Raw genomic sequence first — 21216 nt, 5'->3', positions numbered from 1 at the left:
CAAGTACTCAAAGCCTGGACTGGACTTGGGCTGTGCTTGGAGTCTGGTGTTTGGGGTGGCGATTGGCATTGACGCCGGTCAGAGGGCAGGCAGAAGTCTGGGTCTGGGCACCCTTAACGGAGCGGTGGCAAGAGAAGAGCACAAAACCCAAGGAATCTTGGTGTCTCTCACTTGCCTTACGGTTTTCTTTTACCTGGTGCAGTAACTGCCGTGGCCAGGGTTGTCCCAGCATTTTCACTGTTATTAGGTAATACAAAACCCATCTGCCAGCAAGTTGCCAGGCTAAATCCAATGAATATGAAAATATTCTGTAGCTTCTACGTGCAGCATCACATTAAGAGAGAAATACATTTTTCAATCACATGGTCCTTTGTTACTGATCGTTCCACTTTGGGTTTTTACGTACAGATACATATTTTTAAACCTTCTAGATTGAAATAGTTGCAGATGGATTGATTGTGAACTGATTTATGATCCGTATTGCACCAGAGAAGTAATTTTATGCATATAACTTCTTTTACAATTACCTCCACAATGATTTCAAAGGATTTCACTGCTTGTGGGAGGCCGTCAATAAGTGGCACTTGCATATTCATCCATTTCAATCTGAGATTTTTAAAGACCTGGGGGAATAGAACTGAACCACTGGAAATTAATTTTTTCAGCAAGTTTGCTTTTTCTTTTTTCTTTTTTAGGGATAGCCATGCTTCAGTGAAAGCTCTTCTAAATGAAAGTATTCCTAAATTCACAAATGCTAGAAGCTAAAGATTTCCACCAAAATGTAGCAATTCTTTTTGGTATCCTTTTTCATTCAGCTGAATGTAAATCTTGCTTCTGGGCTTTGGTAGGTATTTCTTTCCTATTAAATATGTACTATTCCCAAGTGAGTGAAACTACTCAGAAATGAGTTTGTTCTTTGACTAGAAAATCAGCTTTCCCAATTTCTTGGATTATTTATTTAACAGAGCTGTGCTTTTAAAATTGCCAGCTTAAAGCTCTTACTCCTGCAGCAACGGAGTACCTAAGGGTTGCTCTCCCACTATTTTTATTTCTCTCCTTTGTGCTCAAAAGACTAAATGCTGCTCCTGTCTCACAACAGGCAAGCAGAGAAACAAACCCACGCTCATTCCTGAGCTGGATGATAGCTCCCACTGCCTGCTGCTGCTCCGGCAGATTAGTATCACCGACCTGCGTGGAACGGGCACATTTCCACCAAACAGCTGTAGGAAACTGATGTCCTATGAGCATCACACAAGGGATGTGACGTGCCCTGTTGAACTCCCCAAACAGTTTGGCGTGGCACCGTATGGAGGTTCTTGCTCAGGTCTCGTTAGCAGTGCAATTGCACTGATGTTTGCAATGCTCAGTTTAATCATTCCTGCCTTTACAGCAACCACATGAGCTTAGGCATTGCATGCATTTGGTTTGCTGCTTCTAGGTTGGCAGTTGCCTGGGCTAGTGCAGAGGAGGCCCGTGTCTTCTGCGGCACGTTGCCTGGTAGCACCTCAGCCAAAGGCAGTGGCAGCGAGTGGGCAGCATGCTGGTACTTCACCTGTTTGCCTGGTGAGTTGTGCACATCGGCCGTGCTGACTTCTTCCACGGGTACACCCGTCCCCCACTGGAACATGGCAAACGCTTCCCAGACATTAATTATCCATGACATTTGTTTTATTGCAAGAACAACTCTGTCTTTGAGAAGCCGCAATATCTGTTCCTATACACAAAGACCAATACCGCAGACCTTAGGGTTAATCACTACAAGTGAAGAATGATTTTGGGGGGAACCTTTGTTCAAGTATTGACTGCACATCACCACGCTTCTGCAGTCTCAAGCTATATGTAAATGCTAGAACGGTCTGAAAAAAATAGACTTCCAAAATTCCTTTTTAATTTGTAATAAATCCGTTGTGGAATTTACTAAGGCCAGTGCCAGATGGCCTGGAGCATGTTCTCATTCATATTTCAAAACAGAAAAACCCTTCTCAGAATATGCAAGTTCCATCTTTTTCATGGGGATGATTTCTGTCGAGCAAGGAAAACTCAGATTAATTAGGCCAAATAAGCTGATGCAGTCAGAGGAAGAGACGCAGAGGTTGCAAGATTGAAATCCATCAAGACTGTGCCGACAGATGCCCCCTTAACTTGTTTGTTATTTGTTAGGGGGGTTGGCCATGTAGTTATACAGAATTATATTTGCTTTTTTGTTATAATAAGAGCACCAAGGTAAGAGGTCAGTAGAGTTAAAGCGTGCAGTCAAGTGAAACAGCACCTTGTTAAGACTACTGGGAAACTAAAGGTGATTGGTGATTCAGATGTTGAGAAGCTCTGTCTTGGAAGCATAGAAGCCTGTGATAACATGCTCATGGGTACAGAAATAAACACTCCAAGTGCTTTTTTGGGAGCTACAAGGGAAGTCCAGACCAGCGGACGGCCCGAGGTTCTTTCCCACCTATCAATGCACCTGAAAAGCTGTGATTTGGGCTGTGAAAGCCAGATGAGAGCTGGACACCACACTAGAAAGAAGTACTTAAGGAGATGCAGCACAGCAACGTGCTGTACCAAGAGGTGTGATCTTAGGCTGGGGTTTTGGCCGTCTGAGAAAAAGAAGGGATAAACGCCAGCACCCGACAGTGTTGTGGGCATGTCCGAATGGTGGGTTTCGCAGTGCTCCCACATGCACAGTGGAGATCTGTCTTAAAGTGACCAAATTCCTGGGGGCCAGTGTGACGGAGCAGCTTTGCGTGGCTCCCGTGGGCAGGGACACGAGGAACACCTCGGAGGAGCTGAGAAAGGGAGTGAGGCTGGCAGTCACCTTGTTGAAGGCAATTAGGCAGCCTAAGGATGTCTCCAAAATAGTGTTCCAGCACTGGAGATGTGCATTGTTTAGTCTTTTCATCAAATCCTTTTTTCTTGTCTCTTTCTTCTCTTCCTGACAGCTTTTCTGAGCCTTTACGTCATTGACCCAAAGAACAGGCGAATTCCAGTAGCTGCAGAGAAAGAGATTTAAACCTAAACTCTTGAGGTTAGCAGGATCCAGCTGCCCAGGACTCCTGTCACGTCTCCTCGCTGTGTGCATGTCCAGGAGCCTTCAGCTCTATAAACATCCTCCTCAATCCCTGGGTGTTTTATAACCTCTGAAAGTAAATGGAGAGGTAGACGGCTGGAAAGATCTAGAATTGCCTTAAATCAGACCAGCAACTCATCTTTTCCAGCATTTGCAGTGTCCAGCACCGGATATTTTTAAGGAAGCAGCACGACTTTCGGCAAGCAGTAGGATTTTGCGCCTGCTGTTCCTAACTTTTCGGAAGGGCCACCTGCGTGACTCTGAACTATCATCAGGCGACGAATTCAGACAGCAGTTTTTTTCTAAACGTCGTCTTACACAAGCTTAGGGGGGAAGAGAGCACACCGGCTTGATCTGCAAACTCCATCAGTGACCACAGACCTGTTAAACGCGCATCTTCTCTGCTTTTGATGGAGTTATCGATCCGCCTTCAGAGAGCATGACCTGGATTTATCTCTACACACTGTGCAGGTCTCTTGGCCAGAGAAAATGAAAGTGAATCAGAGGAGGATCCTAGGCAGTGACAAAGAAACACAATTTAACTCAGGCTTAGCATAGGTCTTGATAGTTCCCTGTAAAAAACTGATCCCACTGTGGTATTCCTGAACTACATTACATTCAGATCCTTGTGTATGCCTTCACTGAAAGCTGAGACAAATCCAAATCCAGTACTGCCTCTTGAAAATAAATCCAAAGTTAATCCTGCATGATTGTTCCATGTTCTTGTCACTGGAAGGAAAGGAGAAGCAGGAGGGTCTGGAACTGAAGACTCTGGAACGGGACTCGGAAAGACCCTGGCAGCAGGCTGCCTAATTGACTTGGGATAAGTCAGCAGTCTCAGTCTGCCCCTGGTAAATAAATGGGAACTCATCTCAACATTCATACCCATCCGGATCTTCCTTTCTGTGCTGTTTGGAAAGGGAGTGGCAAGGTACTGTGGATACAGCCTCTGGGGAATTGCACTGTACTGCTATTTTTATCCAAACTACAAGTAATGTCCTTCAGCAAGCAGTGACATCGTTTTCTAGAAAATAGGTTTGTAGCTGATTCATTTTCAGAGTATCTTGATGTGTCTTTGCAGAAGATACTCTGGGGTCCTAACTGAAATTCCTTTTCATTCTGCAGTGTTTCAGAGGGATTGTGGCCAGGACACTGGATTCACACAGGATGTCCTAGGTATCACGTTCAGCCTGGCCACGGGCTTGCCAGGTGACAAGCTGGCTGGATCTTGCAGTGCCACGTTGCTGTAGGGCCTCTCTCCCATCGCTTCCCCTGCCTGAGTTTGCTCTAGGTGGGGGCCGCTCGGGGCAGGGGCAGGTGCCAGGGCCCCGGCACGCTGCATTCCCAAGTGCGGCCAAGTGGCCTGGGGCTGCTGAATAATGAAGATACAAGGGAAGGATACTCCTACACCAGGCTCATTGCAAGACCTCACTCCTGTTGTCAGTCACGTAGCGACAGGGCCACGCTTGTGGGTGGTGTATTCAGCACGTGTACGTGCCCACACATGCACTCGTGTGCATGTCCTCGCTCTCTCCCCATGTTGCATGTCTGCTCAGTGCCGACAGAGCTCCTTTTGAAGAAGTGCTCGTACTGTGCTCATGTAATGGGGCAGAAAGGCTAGAATATGCAAGGGACTGATCTTTGTTTTTCTTCAGCAGCCTTGTAGTGAGCGCTACAGTTGCAAGTGCACTGAGATGTGATGGGGAGAAGCTCAATGTGCGTCACTGCGCTCTGCAGCCCTCGCGGGAGGTGGAGCCGGAGTGTTCCCGTGGTGCGAGGGGAGCACAGAGGGTGCCCCTCCGGCTGGAGGTCTGTGCCTGTCCGGGAGGTGGGGAGCTGGATTTGGGAATGGGAGCTAGGCTTTGGGCAGCAGATAGAAGAAAGGCCCTCTAGCTGCAGAGCCCCTCACACATTGGTATAATGAAGGCAATCGCCAAGTACTGTCATCTGTGAGAGGGGTGTTAGGGGAAGGCTGCTCAGGCTTCATAATCCAGTGTTTTCAGCAGAGCTGGGGCAAATCCAGTTAATTTTTGTCAAGAGTAGAAGTCCTATGGAAACCTCTTCCCTGTTGCTAGTAGCATCTTCCCTGGCTCTCTGTTGGTCAGATCGCTGAGGCCTGCCTCCGCAGTGGGGCAGCAGAAGGCGTTCTGGGGCACAAACCTCCCTTCTGGCTGCTCTCTGTGCTGACGCTTCCCTTTGGTTGTAGCATTTAGTTTTACTTTGGTGCACATTACAGCACCCCATTTGTGTTGCCTTCTCGGCCCCAGTGCAGAGAGGAATAGTTGTGGTGCCCACAGAGCTTGCAGGTTTCTTTATTGTCTTTTTTTTTACAAATAGGTGGGTTTTCGAAGTGCTTTTGTCACAAAGAGCAGAGGAGAAAGCATTTGTTGGTAATTACAGCTTAGGAGGCACTGAGAAGGCAGAGAGTACACAGTAGACCAAGGACTTATAAGTGACAGTACTTAAAGGAAAATGCCTGTGAATTTGGTGTTAGTTTGGTAATGTTGGCCGGCTTGGAGTGTTTAGTCTTCCAGGCTTGGGAACCTCTTTCCTGGAAGACTGTTATGTTTTGGAAAAAGCACACAGACTTCCAGGCACAAAAGTGTGTCTTCAGTCTGTCCTTCCATGTGTTGTGAGTAAAGGCTTTCTTCGGTTTTGTTTGTTTTGCTTCCCACAGCTGCATCTGGTTGGGATCATGCAAGCCTCGCCTTACGTATGTTCAAGTAAGACAGCACCAGGGGCTTAGAGAGTCTTAGTGCTCCCCGAGTGCTTACTAAGCGGTCTCTCACACGTGGGAGGAGAAGGCATTCTCCACAGATGAGTTCGTGCTAAGGATATGTTATGGCTGACATGTTTCAAATTTAGGCTATGAAAAACGTGGCTTCTGAAGCACGGAGCTGTAAATGCTCAGCTGTTAGATGCTGAGTGAGCATCACCTCAGCTGTGTTCATGGTTTTGAAAGTGACCACAGAATCCCATCCAGGTACTAAATAAAAAAGCTAGCGCTCAAGTGAGCCAAATCCCTGAAACTCCTGTCCCTCAAGAGTTATTTAGATCAAGGTGAAGTGAATGAAGATGCTTACCTTTAGAGGCCTGAATGCTTGGAGCCTAGCTGTAGGTATTTGTGTTAGAAAAGGCTGGCCCAAGGTGTCATTTATGTTCAGGCTTCTCTGTTTCACAGGGGAGAAGTGAAGATAAATTAGGTGGGGTCATACTCTCTTCTCATGTGTGGCTTTGTAAATCTGAAATGATTTCACAATGCTTTTAGTTCAGCTGAGGTAAGTCTGGCATCACGGAGGAAAGTAACAGACCATATTCATTCTGTTGTGACAGGGTCCTGAGGTAGCGTGGCGCTCAGCGCTACAAAAAAAGCTTCAGGTTGATTATTTGTTTATTTATTTATTTTAATTGAAAGCAGTGGGCATATCCTGTGATATAAAACTGATCAATTCCAGAGCGCATCTCTAGAAACAGCGGGAGAGAGAAGCAGCACTTCCAGATGGGAAGCTGTTTTAGAAGCGTGGAGTGTCTATCTGAAAAGAGACACCTGGGTGAGCGAAGATCACAATAAATAAGCATCCTGGGCTTTGAGCCTTGTGAGTGCTTGTACGAGAACAGTTGGAAAGCCTTAAGTGAGGGTGTCTTGCTCGTATGCAGCTGACCAAGTGTGTTGCTTACAGTTACCATGTGTCAAGATGTTTCTTGCTCATTAGTTTTACACTGATGGAAAGCAACTTTAAATCGCTCTCTAGAGGAATCCACCGTGAGGCATGCCAGCTGTGTGCCAGATACAGGAGTTGTAAAGTCATGTTGGACAGGCAAGAATATACCAGAGAGAGAGATTTAAAGTCATGGGAAAGATAATTACTTTCCACTCAGAGATTAGCCATAGGAAAGGAAAGGGAAGAATCATACTCTGCATTTGTTAGAAGGTTTCCTGCTCTGCCTCCATCCCACTCACACATACACACACATGCACACAGCTGAATTTACTGTCGCAGTGTCAGGTTGGCCAGGACTGCCCGCATGGGAGAAAGCCTTCCAGGAAGATTTCTCAGCAAGCACAGACTTGCTCCTTTCTTTCTCACTGATTTGGCTTTCACTCTACATAATGCAGACGCCATTGCCCTACACAGGATGGGCTTAGGTTCTCTGCTTGTTAGGAGGGTCTGAAAGCATTCCCCCTTTCATGACCCCTTCTGAGCGGAAGGAGCGGCACTGAGACGGGCAGCACAGCACAGAGGTGGAAAGCAGTAGTGCCTTTGGGCACCCTCTTAGGCACAAGCCTGACCTGAATGCTGCCAAAAGAGTAAAAAGAAGCAAATTGCTTTTAATGCCCCGAAGATCTGTAATGCCTGCTGTCTGATTTTCTCGGAAGTGATACAGGCACCTCAAGTATGTTCATCAGGATACGTCAGGAGAGTGCCATTAATGAAACGTTTCTAGTTAAAATAATGGGGCTTCTTATTTCTAACGGAGGCCTTTTCAGCCCCTCCTGAAAGGCCACTGGCATATGGCCTGACATTGACACCTGGCCCCCAGAAAGGCGGCAGATGAGATTTGGGGTTTGTGCTTTGTAATCCCCCTTCGTGTAACAAAGCTCCCCTTTTTGTTGTTGATTTGAGTTGGTTTGTTTGTTTAAGTCATTCTATCCAAACAGAAGTATCTTTACAGAAATTTTCATTCCACCCTTTTGTTAGGGCCTTAACCACTGCAGCTGCAAACGCTGCTGCTGCCTGCAGATGAGAATTACAGCCCTATGGAGTGTCTATGAGATGATCCTATAACCTGCCCCTCTTCTTCCCTTTTATCTAGCTTTTTTTTTTTTATTTAGCTTTGTGCATGGATGGGCCTTTTGGAAATTTATAATTTGGATGTGAAACAATTATCTTAAAACAGTTAGCCAGAGCAGAGTGGACACACAAATTTATCTTCTCTCTCTCTCTCTTTTGGTGAGGAACATCTATCTTCCATGACCTCTCGATTACTGAAGCCTTCAAAATATATTCTTTGGTCTGTGACACTGCGCTTGGTGCAGGTCTGAGCATTAAATATCACCCGCCATGATTAATTGGAAGTTAATTAAATCTATCACTGAAACAATGAGAAGGCAATGATCTATGTAATCATTGAAATAGTAAATGAAATGATGTAAGGGCCCTCCATTTCACTTAGTGACAGTGATGGAGGGGTGCCTAAGCCCTGCTGCGCAGCTGTGTTTTCTGCCTGACCACACAGGCTGCTCAGGCGGACACCAGCTTGCCAGTGAGCCGTGTGGCAGAGCAGAGCTAGCGGTGGCCTGCCAGACGCCGCTCTTCCTGTGCATCTGACTCTTTGGATGCTGTTCCAATGACCTCTAAGGGACCTCAATATTTTGGGTGCGCAGTGCAAGCGGTATGCCTGATGTGCCGTTCCCAAGGGACAAAGCCTTTTGGTGCTGCACGTGGATCACCTTCCTGTTTTCAGCTGGAATGACAATGTTGCTGCACTGATCATTGGATAAGCAGTAACATCACACTTATTTTACATTTTAAGGTAATTACTACATGCATCTATAGCTTTTTGATAGTTCTGAAACTGCTGATGTTCATTCCGTCTTCATAAGGCATGTCATGCTCATGATCGTTCCCTTCTTATTTCTCACTGACTGTTAAAATGGTCTAACAGTGAAGAAACCTAGAAAACATGAAAGTACAGTTGGAAAGTATGGTGCTGTAGCCAGTGTCCAGCCAATTTCTCCAGCAGTATTTTGGGGGGGATAAATGCATTAATAATTTCCCTCCTTAATCACATTGGGATAGGTTTTCCTTTTGGAAGCTATTCTAGAGTGTGAAGAGAGGACTTAGTTGGGATATGCTTTGTAATGCTCATTTTTCGGTTCATATGCGTGATGATAGCACTAGATACAACCCAGAGTACACCCTCTCTCACTTTGGAAATGAGAGAACAGCAAGCCTGAGGCAGAGGTCAGGAACTTGCTGTTCCCTGTCTTTCCTTCCCCCTGCTTTTTTCCTGAGGCTATCCCTGGGCACGTGTGTGCCCCTGGTATGATAAAAGTCTGTGCTTTTCCTTTTTCACAGGACAGGCTCAGCTCTTTGCCTTGGCTGTGTGGTCTCTCTAAGTGCACCTGGAAGCTCCAAAGACTTGGTGATTCGAAGGGATTCCCTTATTGTGCCCATCGATGCGGTTGTGATGCACTGTTTAATCAGGAGACAGATTTGTCCATGTAATACTCACACATCCATGCCTTCCTCTCTGCTCTGGATCTCTTAATTCCCCTACTCCTGTAGCAGAAGTGGTTCTCTTCTCATCTGGGCCAGCTCTTCAGGCAGTGTTGTAGCTCGTAGCTTTGCCAAGGCAGTCCTTAGTATTTCAGCAGCAGAAGGCAGCCCCTGCACGGGGAAGCCCCAAACCAAAATACTATACTGTTCTCATCTCCACTGGAGTAGAGATCGTCTGCATCACGCTCTGCTCCCCAGCCCTTGTCTCTTGCATGTGTATTTTATTCTCTCCAGCAATTTTCCACAGCAAAGATCAGCGGCAGTGTATGCCATGAGGGGTGAAAAGGCCTTTCTGAAGAACCATGACTCCTTTGGAAAGAAAAATATATCAAAAACTGCTTTCCTCACACTCCTGACTCTGCATGTGCCAGTTTCTGTGGCCTTTTCTTACAGGTAACCAGACGCTATGTCTGATTTGTTTAATTAAATGAAAACTAAACCCACTGGTAAGCAATAGTTACTGACTAAGCAGGAGGGAACTGTTATTTATCATGAGAGCTGTAAGAAAGCCCTTTCTACATGGTCTCTTCACTTACAGCAATAAGTTAGTAACCTGATGATATCCTGTTAACTAAACAAGGTTCCAGGCACCCACTCAAACCACTGTGGTCAGTAGATGGTGCTTGGGTGTTTTATCCTTGTCTTCCTTTAACCAGTACAGGAATTATTTGGGGGATGATCAAGGCAATGGTCTTCCCAAGATTATTTGAAATACGTGACAAAATCATGGCCTTTTCTTTTTGCAGCTGGTGAGACGCAGGCTTTACGCTGCCAAACAGCTTTATTATGTTTTCTTGCCAGAATCTGTCGGATTGGGTTTGGCGTAGGGATCTGAAAGCCATCCTGTGGGAAGCTGCGTTTCCTGCCCCAGGTAAGCTCCTCCATAAGGCTTCTGCCGTCCGCACGTGTAGCCAGGAACCCTGTGGGGAAGGTGGGCAGTGCCGTCCCCCTGTCTTCATCAGTAAGGAAAACAGCCATGACTCAAAATCAGAGCCAGCCCCACAACAAGGCAATGTTCCCTTCTCTTTTCTGTCACAGCTGCCCTTCAGTCCCCACGATACAGCTTCTGGGGAAAAAGGAACCCGAAAATCCAGGTGAAGAATGGTTCAGATCACGTTTAATATTCAAGGTCAGGTTCCTACCACTTATTATTTATTGAGCTCTGTGAGCTTGCTCAGCACTGCACAATACATAAAGACACAGACTCTATCATAACAGATTTGCAATCTAAATTTCACAGGGTAAGATAGATATTGGTACATATTATACCTGGTGGCTAGGTCACAGTCTGGTCTCAGAACAATGCAGAGATGTTTTTAAAAGCTTCTTCCATTAGTAGTCCATTAGAGTGGCATAAACTTTTTAGATTTGAACAATTAATCCCCCTAAAAATATTCAAATGGATACAGTGAATATTTTAAATACATTTAGTACATGTGGAAAGTGCTGACCTGACATAACTACATATCTATCTCCTCCTCCTAGCCACAGAGCAGTAACAGCAGGGAGTCTGAAGAAGGGGGTTCATATTTTCTGTGGTGGTGCAGTCAGTTTTAAAAACATCACCGTGCTCCATTCCCGGCCCCTTCTTCAGTCCGGTGCCAGAGCCAGACCAAGCAGTTAGGATAAGAGAAAGCTAGAAATTCTTAAATCAGCTTGGCAACCAAAACCATTATAATTGGTAAGTGCCTTGTGAATCTGACTTGAAGAGAGTAAAGATATGTGTTCGTATGGAGATTGTGGAGTCATCCTGCTTTGGCTGAGGCCATCAGTTCATGGAACAGCAGCCATGGGAGAGCTGTAGTGTTTCGCTTCTGCCTCTAATGCGAGCCCAGGTGGGGCATGCGGCCAGGGTATTTTAAATAGCAGTCTCCTAGATTGGGAGGAAGGATGGGTGTTTGGCACCTTTCTTTTCTGGAAGAAGGCAATAGTTAGGACCTCAAGAAAAAAACTGCGATTTTGCAGGTGACTCCCTGCTCTCACCAGGAGATTTGGCCTGAGACCCTGCAAATCCGACCGCATGGAAAGCTGTGGAAAGACGGCAAAAGGAGCTGTGTCAGTAACACTTCAGATGTGCTGCTGGTAGGATGAGGAAGCAAAGGTAAACTTGGTTAAGCAAACAGCTGCCATCAGTTGGCCAGGGAAGCCACAGATGTCAAAAAATCCTGGGGAGCTGAATTGCAGCCCTCATAGCAGAAACTTGCCCTGAGAAGTGTTTGAATGTAAAATGAAGCAACTCAGGTGGGCTTGGAAGAGAAGAAAATAATCTGTGAAACAAGGAAATGGGGAGAGGACCCTTCTGAAATCACAGTAAAATGGTATGGGTACTGCCATCAGATGTGGTTTATCTGTCTGGAAGGGAATCAGAATGGCTGCTGTCACCATGCAAGGGAATCTTTCTAATGCTGTGCAGTGCGTGTACAGCCTTGGGGAGCTCCCTCATTTATCCTTTCACAGGATGGCAGACGTGGATGCTTTATTGTACTGTTAGTTCTCTGGGTAAATAGACTGTTATTTGATTTTTGTTTCCAAGAGCAAGCTTTTGATTTCTTCCTATGCCATTAGCGTATGTTAGAGCTGCATGCTGGCAAGGGTGTGGTTTTGCACTTCCGTGCAAGCCTGTGTCTGAGGAACAGGTACGTGCATCTGTGCTGGTGAAGCTCTGTTCTGGTTTCCCTTTTTCATCTGTTCCGTGCCCTGAAGATGGCCCTTTGAAAGCTTTCCTACTAAGTCGGAACCCAAACATAATGTGAAATCACAACTGGGAGCCTTGGCATTTTCTGCTTGGCACTCTGCACTCTTTGGGTAGCAGATTACTTAGTAATTTCCCCCAGTCCTTCTACCTGCTGAGTTCCCTCAGTGGTGTTTCAGAAGGCAGTACATTAGCAACGTTGCTCTGAGGCTCCCTGAATGGGCACACAGAAGTCCAGGGAAAAAATAAGGGCTGGAGGTGTCACTTCTACTTGGCAAGGAGCTTGGGCATAATTCCTTAGTGCTGTTTTTTTTTTCCAGGAACTTCACTTCTTAATGACTTTATGGTGGAACATTAAGTACATACCCTTCATCCTTACTGTGAGTTGAAGTATGGGTTTGGTAACAGCTGTGAGTTCCTGTTCAACCAGAGCCCTGTTCTCCACCCTGAGCACTGCTCAGCTGCCCTCTTGATGCCTGGCAAAGACAGAGGTTTCAGTAGGGCCAGGGTTTATGGCTTAGAAACAAGTATCTTGGAGGCTTTCCTAAAGGTGAGTGGCTTTTGAGAAATCCACTGATTGTCTCTTGGGATACTGCTAGGTCATGACACAGAAGTTTGGAACCCTGCTACTAAAACTAAGTGCGAGCTGTTGCACACCAGTAGGTGAAGGCAGCTATTACTTGCTGCATGCAATAAACAGGCTACAAGAGAAACCAAGTTCTACACTCGGTGGCATTTCTATGTGAAGCTGCATGCCTTCAGCTCATCTTCTCAGTTGCGCACAACATGAGAAAAAGACTTTCTATTCTCTAGGGTTTTCCATCTGCTGGAAGGGCTTTTTGTGTAGAGGGCAACACTGCGGGGATGCTTCTGCTGTCACTCACGGTGGGAGCTACAACTGTCAAGGACCATCTCAGCAGCAGCACTGTTCCCTTGACAACAAAACGCTATGGTGAGAATTTACTGTAATTAAGCTGCTTCGGTAAAGGAAACTTGAAAAGTTTAAGGAGGAGATGAGAAAGGAGAACACAATTTTTCTTTTTGTGCTTCTCCTGCTGCCTGGAAATGTGTCGCCAATATTCCTGAAGATATATCCATCACCAGCCTGCAATTCTGCCGAACACTTTGTAGGCTTCAAAAAAAAAAAAAAAAAGACCTCATGATTCCTATAGGCCCTCCAGCCCTTTCTTGTTTCTAATTTCAAAGGCCCTTTTGAGTGGGAAACAAAAGGTTAATTTTCTCCAGCTTGCCCAGGCTGACTTAATGTAACAGAAGGCAGCAAATTGTATTGATTTAGTGACATGCAACTGTCCAGAAAGAGCTATTTATACATTATTCAGGACAAACACTGTCATAATGGACAAACAGCAGCAGCATCTGGGATGTTAATGTCTACAAATAAGATTATTCTTTGAAAGGATTAGGACGAAGCATTTTGTGTAATTAGATTTCTCAGTTTCAGGAATGAATTGCCTTTTAGCAGTGAAAGCTGTCACTGAGGGAGCCATTAGCTCCTTATAACTGAATTAAATGCATAATTAGTGACATGATCGCATTAGGATTTGTTTCATTTTTAACTAATCCGGGGCGCGGGGGGGTGGTCTTTCCAGGTCGCTGCAGCCCACCTCAGCTGGGACCGGCCTCAGCTGGCGGGCTGGAGCTGGTAAAAGTCAGGCGCGTGTGAACAGGAGCCGGGGCCCCGCCACAGCGCTCGCGAGGCTATTCATCACTGGGTGCTGGGTGACAGTGACTGATGGGCTCGGCCCGGGCCTGGCACTTCACCAGTGCAAGAATCATACGAGCCAGGGAGCAGAATGACAGCTGGAGCGCCGTGTCAAGTGGTGTAGAGACCAGAGCTATTAATAATCTCTGCCACATGATCTGCACCGCCAGAAAACAATGATTTAGACGTTGGTGCGAATAAAGATTTCACATTTAGTATGGGGGGACCAGCCTAGCACTGGAGGAATAAATCGCTATTCAATCAGCATGTATGAAAATAAGGCAATGAATACATTACAGGTTACCTAAAAGGAGGGGTGTGCGTACGCCCTGGTCCGGAGTGAATACTGTTACTCACTGTGTCCTCAAGTTTCACTGAAGCCAGCAAGCGATGGCATTAAGCGGTGGTGGAAGAGCCGCTGTGAAGGCTCTCCAGCCTATCTGAGGTGGAGAAAGCGGCGCAATTGCGTAGGTCCCAACATGCAGCGCTCTGCCCTCCTGGTCCTTGTGAGTCCCTGGGCATGCTATGGCTGCAGCAGATCGTGCCCTGCTGGTCTCCAGCAGTGCAGCAGCTGGTTTCTGCTGAGGAAGCCCTTCCTGCAAGCAGGTGACCTTACTGCTGCCACTGCAGCTTTTGCAGCCTCTGCTGTGTCCAGGGACCAAACAATAATAATGTGCACCAGCACAAACCAGACCTAGCAGCCATGAGGACCCAGGAGGGGCTGGGTTTTGCTCCCCAGAAGAGGCTCAGAGGTCACATTGCTCCTCAGCCTCTCCACATCACAGGGCATTGACGCTCAGCCACGAACCTGGGAAGGCTCAGCAGAAGGTGCACTGCCACCAGATGTTTGTTGCTTTAGTTCAGCTTCAGTGGCTGCTGTTAGTCTGCAATCGCTCAAACTGCTGCGGTATGTGGCAGAATTTTGGAATGGTGTTAATGGCAGTTTTGTCCTCAGTTCTGGCTCTGCTCTGTCAGTTAAATGCTGGTAGTGAGGATTTGAAGTGCATTTGAAGGGACAAGTAGCAGGACTGAAATGTGCTCTTCAATGTCTACATGTTTCCTCCAAATTCTAGGTTTTGCCGGGATGATTTAGATATTCCCTGTTACTTGATGGTCATATTAGGGATGACTTAGACTGACAGAGCAGGGATTAAAGCTCCAAATCCCAGAATTCTGGCGCAGATGGCAGCTGAAGCACCACTGCTACCTTCAGAAACGTGTTTCTGTGGTGTGGCTGTGCTTATACATGTAGTCCTTGTGATTTGTCTCAGGTGATCATCATTTGAATTCCTCTATCGCATCATGGTGGAGAATTATTTCCTTGCTGGTGTACGCTGTGGACCAGGTCTGCTGTCTCAGGCGCTGGTACTGTAGGTGGCCACTGCTACTGAGAGGACAGTCTTACTGCCTTACGTGCTGGTGCTGTGCCTGGTGGTATTCCCCCCACAGCCAGCTACCTGCTGGTCAGAGACCTACCACATACGGGATGTCACCATACTGAAGGGCCTGGGGGGATCTTCCTGCCACACTTCTGTGCTGTTGAACCTGCTTATAGCGCCGTCCATGTCCCACGGCAGGCACTCAGCGTGCCGGGGGAGGAACTTCCCTCTCGTCTTGTTTTGAACCTGCTGCTTTACACAGAAGCAGACCTCTGGTCCAGCAGCATTTATGGATTAATAGGAAAGAAATTGTTCTTCTTCACACAAGGGCAAGGCAGGAAAAGTCTAGATAATTTGTCAGGCATCATCCAACGTATCTCCACACAAGCTGAGTCTTAAGTTGGTCCCCTCAAGTCCCAGCATAATGCCACCTCTGCACAAGGACATTGTTTTCCTTTCCATTGTTTCTTACAGGCTCAGTGGAAATCAAGGTAATTGCATGTGTCCCTTTGTCATGATTTTAAATGTAGTCACTCTGTTTTCTAACACCCCAGGGCTGCGTGATGCAGAGTTCAGAGGGCACCACAGCTCCCCACATGGGACGGTGGCTGCAGGGCCCTGGGCCCAACAGCGCTTCTTCACCTGTGTCTCTCATCTGCGTGAGGTGAGTCATCGCAAGTGTCCGTCTGAAAGCACTGTCAAAATTAGGAGCTTTTGGGGTCTTCATTGCTGCTGGCAGTTGGAAAGGTAAGAAGCAATTACGGAAAAGGTCTGAATCCTGCAGTTTGCTGGGTGGCAGGGGTGCTTCACCAGTGCTCGCCGCCTATGCAAGGATCGCTTTGTACCGAAGTGTCCTGTAGGGCTTCGCTCCTAGAAGCCAGGGCCGTGAGGAGGGACCTGGGGGTGACCAAGAATCAGACCCAGGGTGTGAAAATGAGAGGTGAGAGTAAGCCTTAGGGAGTAGCAACGGAGTGCTCGGGGGGGCACAGATACGTCAGCTGGTGGTGCTGCCCTGAGGACCTCTCAGTGTCCCACATGCTCTGGCTTTTCCTCTTTTCTTTTCTTTCTCTTTTATTCTTTTTCTCTTGTGGCTGCTTTCACCAGCTCTGAATCAAATGTTTAAGTGAGCGACAATAACTCATCCTTTGTGGTGTAGTTTTTTGCCGTTTGTGTTGGTTTTTTTATTTTATTTTTACAATTATAAATTGTAGAATCTCAGCTCTCGCAGCCAGAGCTTAATATATTTGACTTTATTGCTTTTCATTTTATGGAAATAAATTACCGCTCACATTCTGACATTTAAATTAAAGGATCTGCACTAAATCTCATGCACAACAATAAGAAATTAAGAGAGCATTCCTTGCTAAACAAGCAGCGTCGGAAGCCCCAATCTGTCAAGCGCTCTGCCTGTGGAAGCCAGTTTACAAATGGCCAACATGTTCAGTCTGTTCCATGCTTTCAGCAGCCCTCAGCAAACATTTCTCCCCCGGGCACATCGCACCCCAGGTGTCTGAGGAGAACATCCAGAGCCGGGCAGGTCAGCCCCAGGCACGTGCTGAGCCCATGGGTCCCTGCCCCTGAGAGGTTTCATGGGTGGAGATGCCCACCTGAGTCCCAGGCAGAGGCGCAAGACAGGTCAGCCCTGCTTTAGCCTGTATGTAACACGTGCAGCTTGAGCCCTGCGTGAATGGAGATCCAGGTGGTGTGAAGCTGCTGTGCAAATGGCAAGCTTTTCAGAAATCCCAAATGGGGATGTGTAGAGGGGGGACTCCCCAGCTTTTTGGTTTTGAAGCACTAACTGTGCTGGGGTGATCTTGGGCATCCCTGTGCTGTACAAAGGATTGCAATGCTTCGCTTTATTCTTCCACTGAAAGCCAGAAGCATTCAAGCAATCTAGCCTCTGCAGGAGCAGAGCTTTAAGAAAATGGGAGTATTTTGTGAGGTTCAGAGTGAAGTGTTGAGAGCTGGCAGAACTGCAGGTTCCAATGGCACTATCGCTAAATGGCACTTGTTTTTTTCTTCTTTTACACAGTGTGACCTTCTGTATGCTTTATTTTAGGCCAGCCAGGACCTTTTTTAGCTAAACAAGAGTGGCCGTGTCAGCCAGTTTTTTCCTGTGAGTGGGCTTTGTTGGCTGCAGGAAAACGAAGCTGTTGGAGAGAAATCTGGGAAGAAGCGGGTCCATCGTTGTGGCCAGGTTCCTGTCTGCACTCACCTGCTCTTGTCTGCCCCAAGGCAGCTTTTCTGTGTCGGATGCCCAGATACTGTGTGAAGCACCAACCTAAGCAAATCTAGTGAAAAGTACATTTTACACAGTCCATAACAAATCAGATTTCATTAGGACTCCAGGGTAAACACAAAGTAAAAACAGAGATTGGCCAGGCACAGGACTGCAGAAGGCATTACAGTGCTCTTGTAGGTAGAGCAGGGAAGTGGTGCCATAGAGAGCTGTGTTGCCACCCTGCCTCCAACAGGGCTGCTGCCTGTGCCTGGTGCAGAGACTCAATTAAAAGCACCGCAGGTAGGTGCTTACTTACTCTTTGCTTTCTGGACTCTTAAAATGCAATGCTTATGATAGTATCGCTGTGCAGTAATTTCTACAGCCAAAGTCAACAGGAAAGTACTTCAGATGTATACGGGGCTGAATCAGAACGATTTCAGTACCTGGAAAAAGCAAGTAGAGATATTTCAAACTGATGAAAACCATAAGAGTGGGTGGTTGTCATTGCCCTCTCTCAGGAACGACAGACTTTGTATCCCCTTCTGTGTGGATTACACAGTAGATTGTACAGCAAGCTGCTGTGGAACATTTAAGTTCTAGCAGGGCAATGTTTTAAAGTTTGACACTAAGCAACAGCTGTAATTTCACCTCCCAAGGGAGGGTGAATCTCGGAATTATACAAGAGGACACAATTAAACATGCCCTGGAGCATTCACAGGCACAGAGGCCAGTGGCGAGGGACAGACTGCGGCTTGGCTCGTGAATGCGCTCAGCTGGCAGGGCAGGGAGGTGCCTGCGCCCGGCTGGTTCTGAGCCATCCCGGGACAGGTATGCTCACCCTTCTGAGCCATGCCGGGGCGTCTTTTGGGACACTGCTGGCCAGTGAGGGCCAGAAGGGTGCTGGGGGAAAGCCGTAGTGGCTTGCTTGGCTGGACAGCTGCTTGCCCATATCCTTTCTCCGCCTAGTGCCCTGGTTGTGATGTGGCCACAATGTCGGACTGCGCCAGGCCTCGGTGCTCAGGACGTGGTTGTCCCACACGTTCAGTGAAGCTGTTAGTTTCTTTGGTTGACTTTGTGCAAAATTGGTACAGCCAGGTCCTTTCTGTGTACTTGTCTGGCTCCTGTCAATGCTCGTTAGTGGCATAGTTAGGGAAAAATATAAAATAGCCATTAAAAATCATACTAGACCCGAGGTACGTCATCAGGTAATGAACACTACTGAATGTCTTTGATACATTCCCTAAGCAAGTGAGTAGTTTCTGTTTACATTTTTAAAGTAATGACATTTTGCTACTGGTGCTCCGTTGCCCGCACTGCCCTGGATAAAAGGGTGCCTGCAGGGAAGCCTTTTCCTCCCCATGCCTTTCCCGGTGGCAGGAGGGCACATCCTTGGCGGCGCTCAAGATGCACCTGGGGGCTGAGCGCCTTGCCCGAGTAGCATTGCAGTGCCAGGCTGCACACTTCGCTCACTTCCCGCTGCGGCGAAGCAGAGCTGGCAGCAGTACTGGGCATCAAAAAGAAACACCAGATTAATGCCGTGGGGACGTGCCTGCGGGCTGTCGTGGTGCGACGGGCCGGGCCGGAAGGCGTGCAGAGTTTGCCGAGGGGTGGGCTCATAGTCTCCGTGGCCTGAGAGCGCAGCCGGGGGCTGCTCGTACCCTGTCTGACTTCATTACTGTGTCACAGCGTTACGTATTCCAAATCTAATTCACCCTGTAACTGGATTTCGGGGAGCTAGGTCTGCTTCCAAAAAGAAAATACAGGAAAAAGCAGTGGGAATTCAAGCTGACTTTGAGATGTTAATACACTTAAGAATAATAACATTTAAAATCTGAGTTATAAAGTGAAAACAGGGTCAGAGCCACAGTACGGCTGCTTTCCAACCATAAGGTGAATACGCTTTTGAACACTCCAAAAGTGCTTTTGCACGAGCGTCTCTCAGCTGTGTGTGTAGGTTTAAGCACATTTCTGTGCCTGCTAAAGCCAGGCAAGGGATGTGCCAGCCTCCGGCACCCTCTGCTCCCCTGGCTGTGGCCGCCTGGGCTGCCTGGGGCAGGCACATCCCTGCCCTCTGCTGGGCAAAGGCTCTCTTTTGCCCTGGTCTCTGGGGTCAGAGGGGGTACCCGGGGCGGAGGAAGGGACCGCTGGCGGTGGCACCGCTCCGTGCAGAGTGAGGAGGAAGGCAGAGGGAGAGGTTGTGGGCTACATGACTCCCTCCAGCTGGGATACATTAGTTTTTCTTTTTGCAGGACTGCGGCAGATTAATTTTATTTTTCTTTTGGCAGGGGGAATACAAAGTTTAGTTTTAGTAATTGATTCTGCGTTGCAGAGAAAAGAAAGTTGAGGCGTGTTACAACTTTTCTTCAGAGCAAGTGATCTAGATCTAATCCCCTCTGTTTCAATCTGAAGAAAACCACTTACATATCCAAACATGAGAGTAAATTAGCATGTGCCTATGAATACTAATGCCGTATAAACTCCACTCTAAGCCTCTAAAAATGAATAGTACAAAGATAACTAAATGGGAAGAGGAAAATTCAGAAAAAGCATTAGCATTGTCCTTAGGTGCTTTGAAGAAAAATGTTTAACTTTGTATCAAAAATATTCAAATAAGGGGCTTTACAGGTTGGAAATTAACTAGAAAGACCTTTGTGCCTAGGCTGCTAGTTGAAGACCCCAGTTTTTGATGCCAGAAAATAGGTAACGAAGATTGAATTGCATATGTAGCTGTCTGCGGAGGTTAGTATTTTGTAGTGTTTAAGCCAATCCAGACAGAGAAAGGTTTGGATTTTTTTTGAAAAGAAAGTAGAAAGGAGGAGACGAAGCTCCCCATACAGTGAGTATTGCTTTGAAATGTTCTGGCACATCTCTTGTGGGTGGGCTCTGTAGCCGTGCTGCAAAGCAGTCTGTATAGGAAAGAAGCTTTCACCACCATTTTCAAAACAGACCTGGAGGTGTAGGAGAGGGGGTCCTGGGATGGAAGGGCACTGGGTTAGCAATGCTTCCATGATGCTATATCCAGCCCCTAAAACTAGGGACACCCGTTTATCCTCCAGAGAGCTGCCGTGCTAGAAAGGGAGCAATGTCTTATGAGCGATGTGAGTGAAAGGAGTGATGCTGCCTGCATTTTTCTCCCCTTTCCTACTCCCCTTGCTTCACGTCCCTGGAACAGGCCATCTTGTTATAACCTGGCCATTCTGGGTAGGATCACGCAAGCAAATTGCCTCATTGTGACTGCCATTGAGTGGACACATGGGGGTTCCACGAAGGGGGCAGTTTCCTCCATGGGAGTCCCGGGGGCTGGCGTCACCAGAGGCTGCCAGTGGGCCAGGAGAGCTGTCTTGCTGCCTGGGGCAGGCACAGCTCCGTGTTGTGCCGTAAGTTCCACCTCTCAGCGTGCAGGACAAAGCCGCGCCTGCTGCTGCGGGCTGCCTCGTGCGGTGTGGCCTCTCTCGGCACCATGCACACACCACGCGCCTCCCCAGTAAAAATCAACCCTGCTGGTGAGACCCCCAGCTCTTTCAGCGAGGTGTCGTCTGTAATTGACTGGAACAGCAGCATCTCTGTGGCAGAGGAGAATTCCCCATTGCTGAGGTCTGGAGCTATGTGAGACAAATTTCAAGGACCTCTGGTAAATTCAGAAATAGATAAGGAAGCCCATTCAGGAAACTGCAGCATGAGCAGCTGGATTTTCAAATGTGTTGTTGGAGGGGAGAGAAAGACTGAGCACCTGTAGGAGCACAGAGTTGTGACCTGGCAAACTGTGCTGTGTCATGCCCTGTTGGTGTCTGTGAAATGAAGCAGCCTTACCATCAGGGTTTATTGCTGGGGCCCGATTGCCTCAACACAAGAAAAT

The sequence above is a fragment of the Anser anser genome (genome assembly GCF_964211835.1).
Source record: "Anser anser genome assembly, chromosome: 4".
In the NCBI taxonomy this organism is placed as follows: domain Eukaryota; kingdom Metazoa; phylum Chordata; class Aves; order Anseriformes; family Anatidae; genus Anser; species Anser anser.
Note: the sequence above shows the minus strand (reverse complement) of the source record.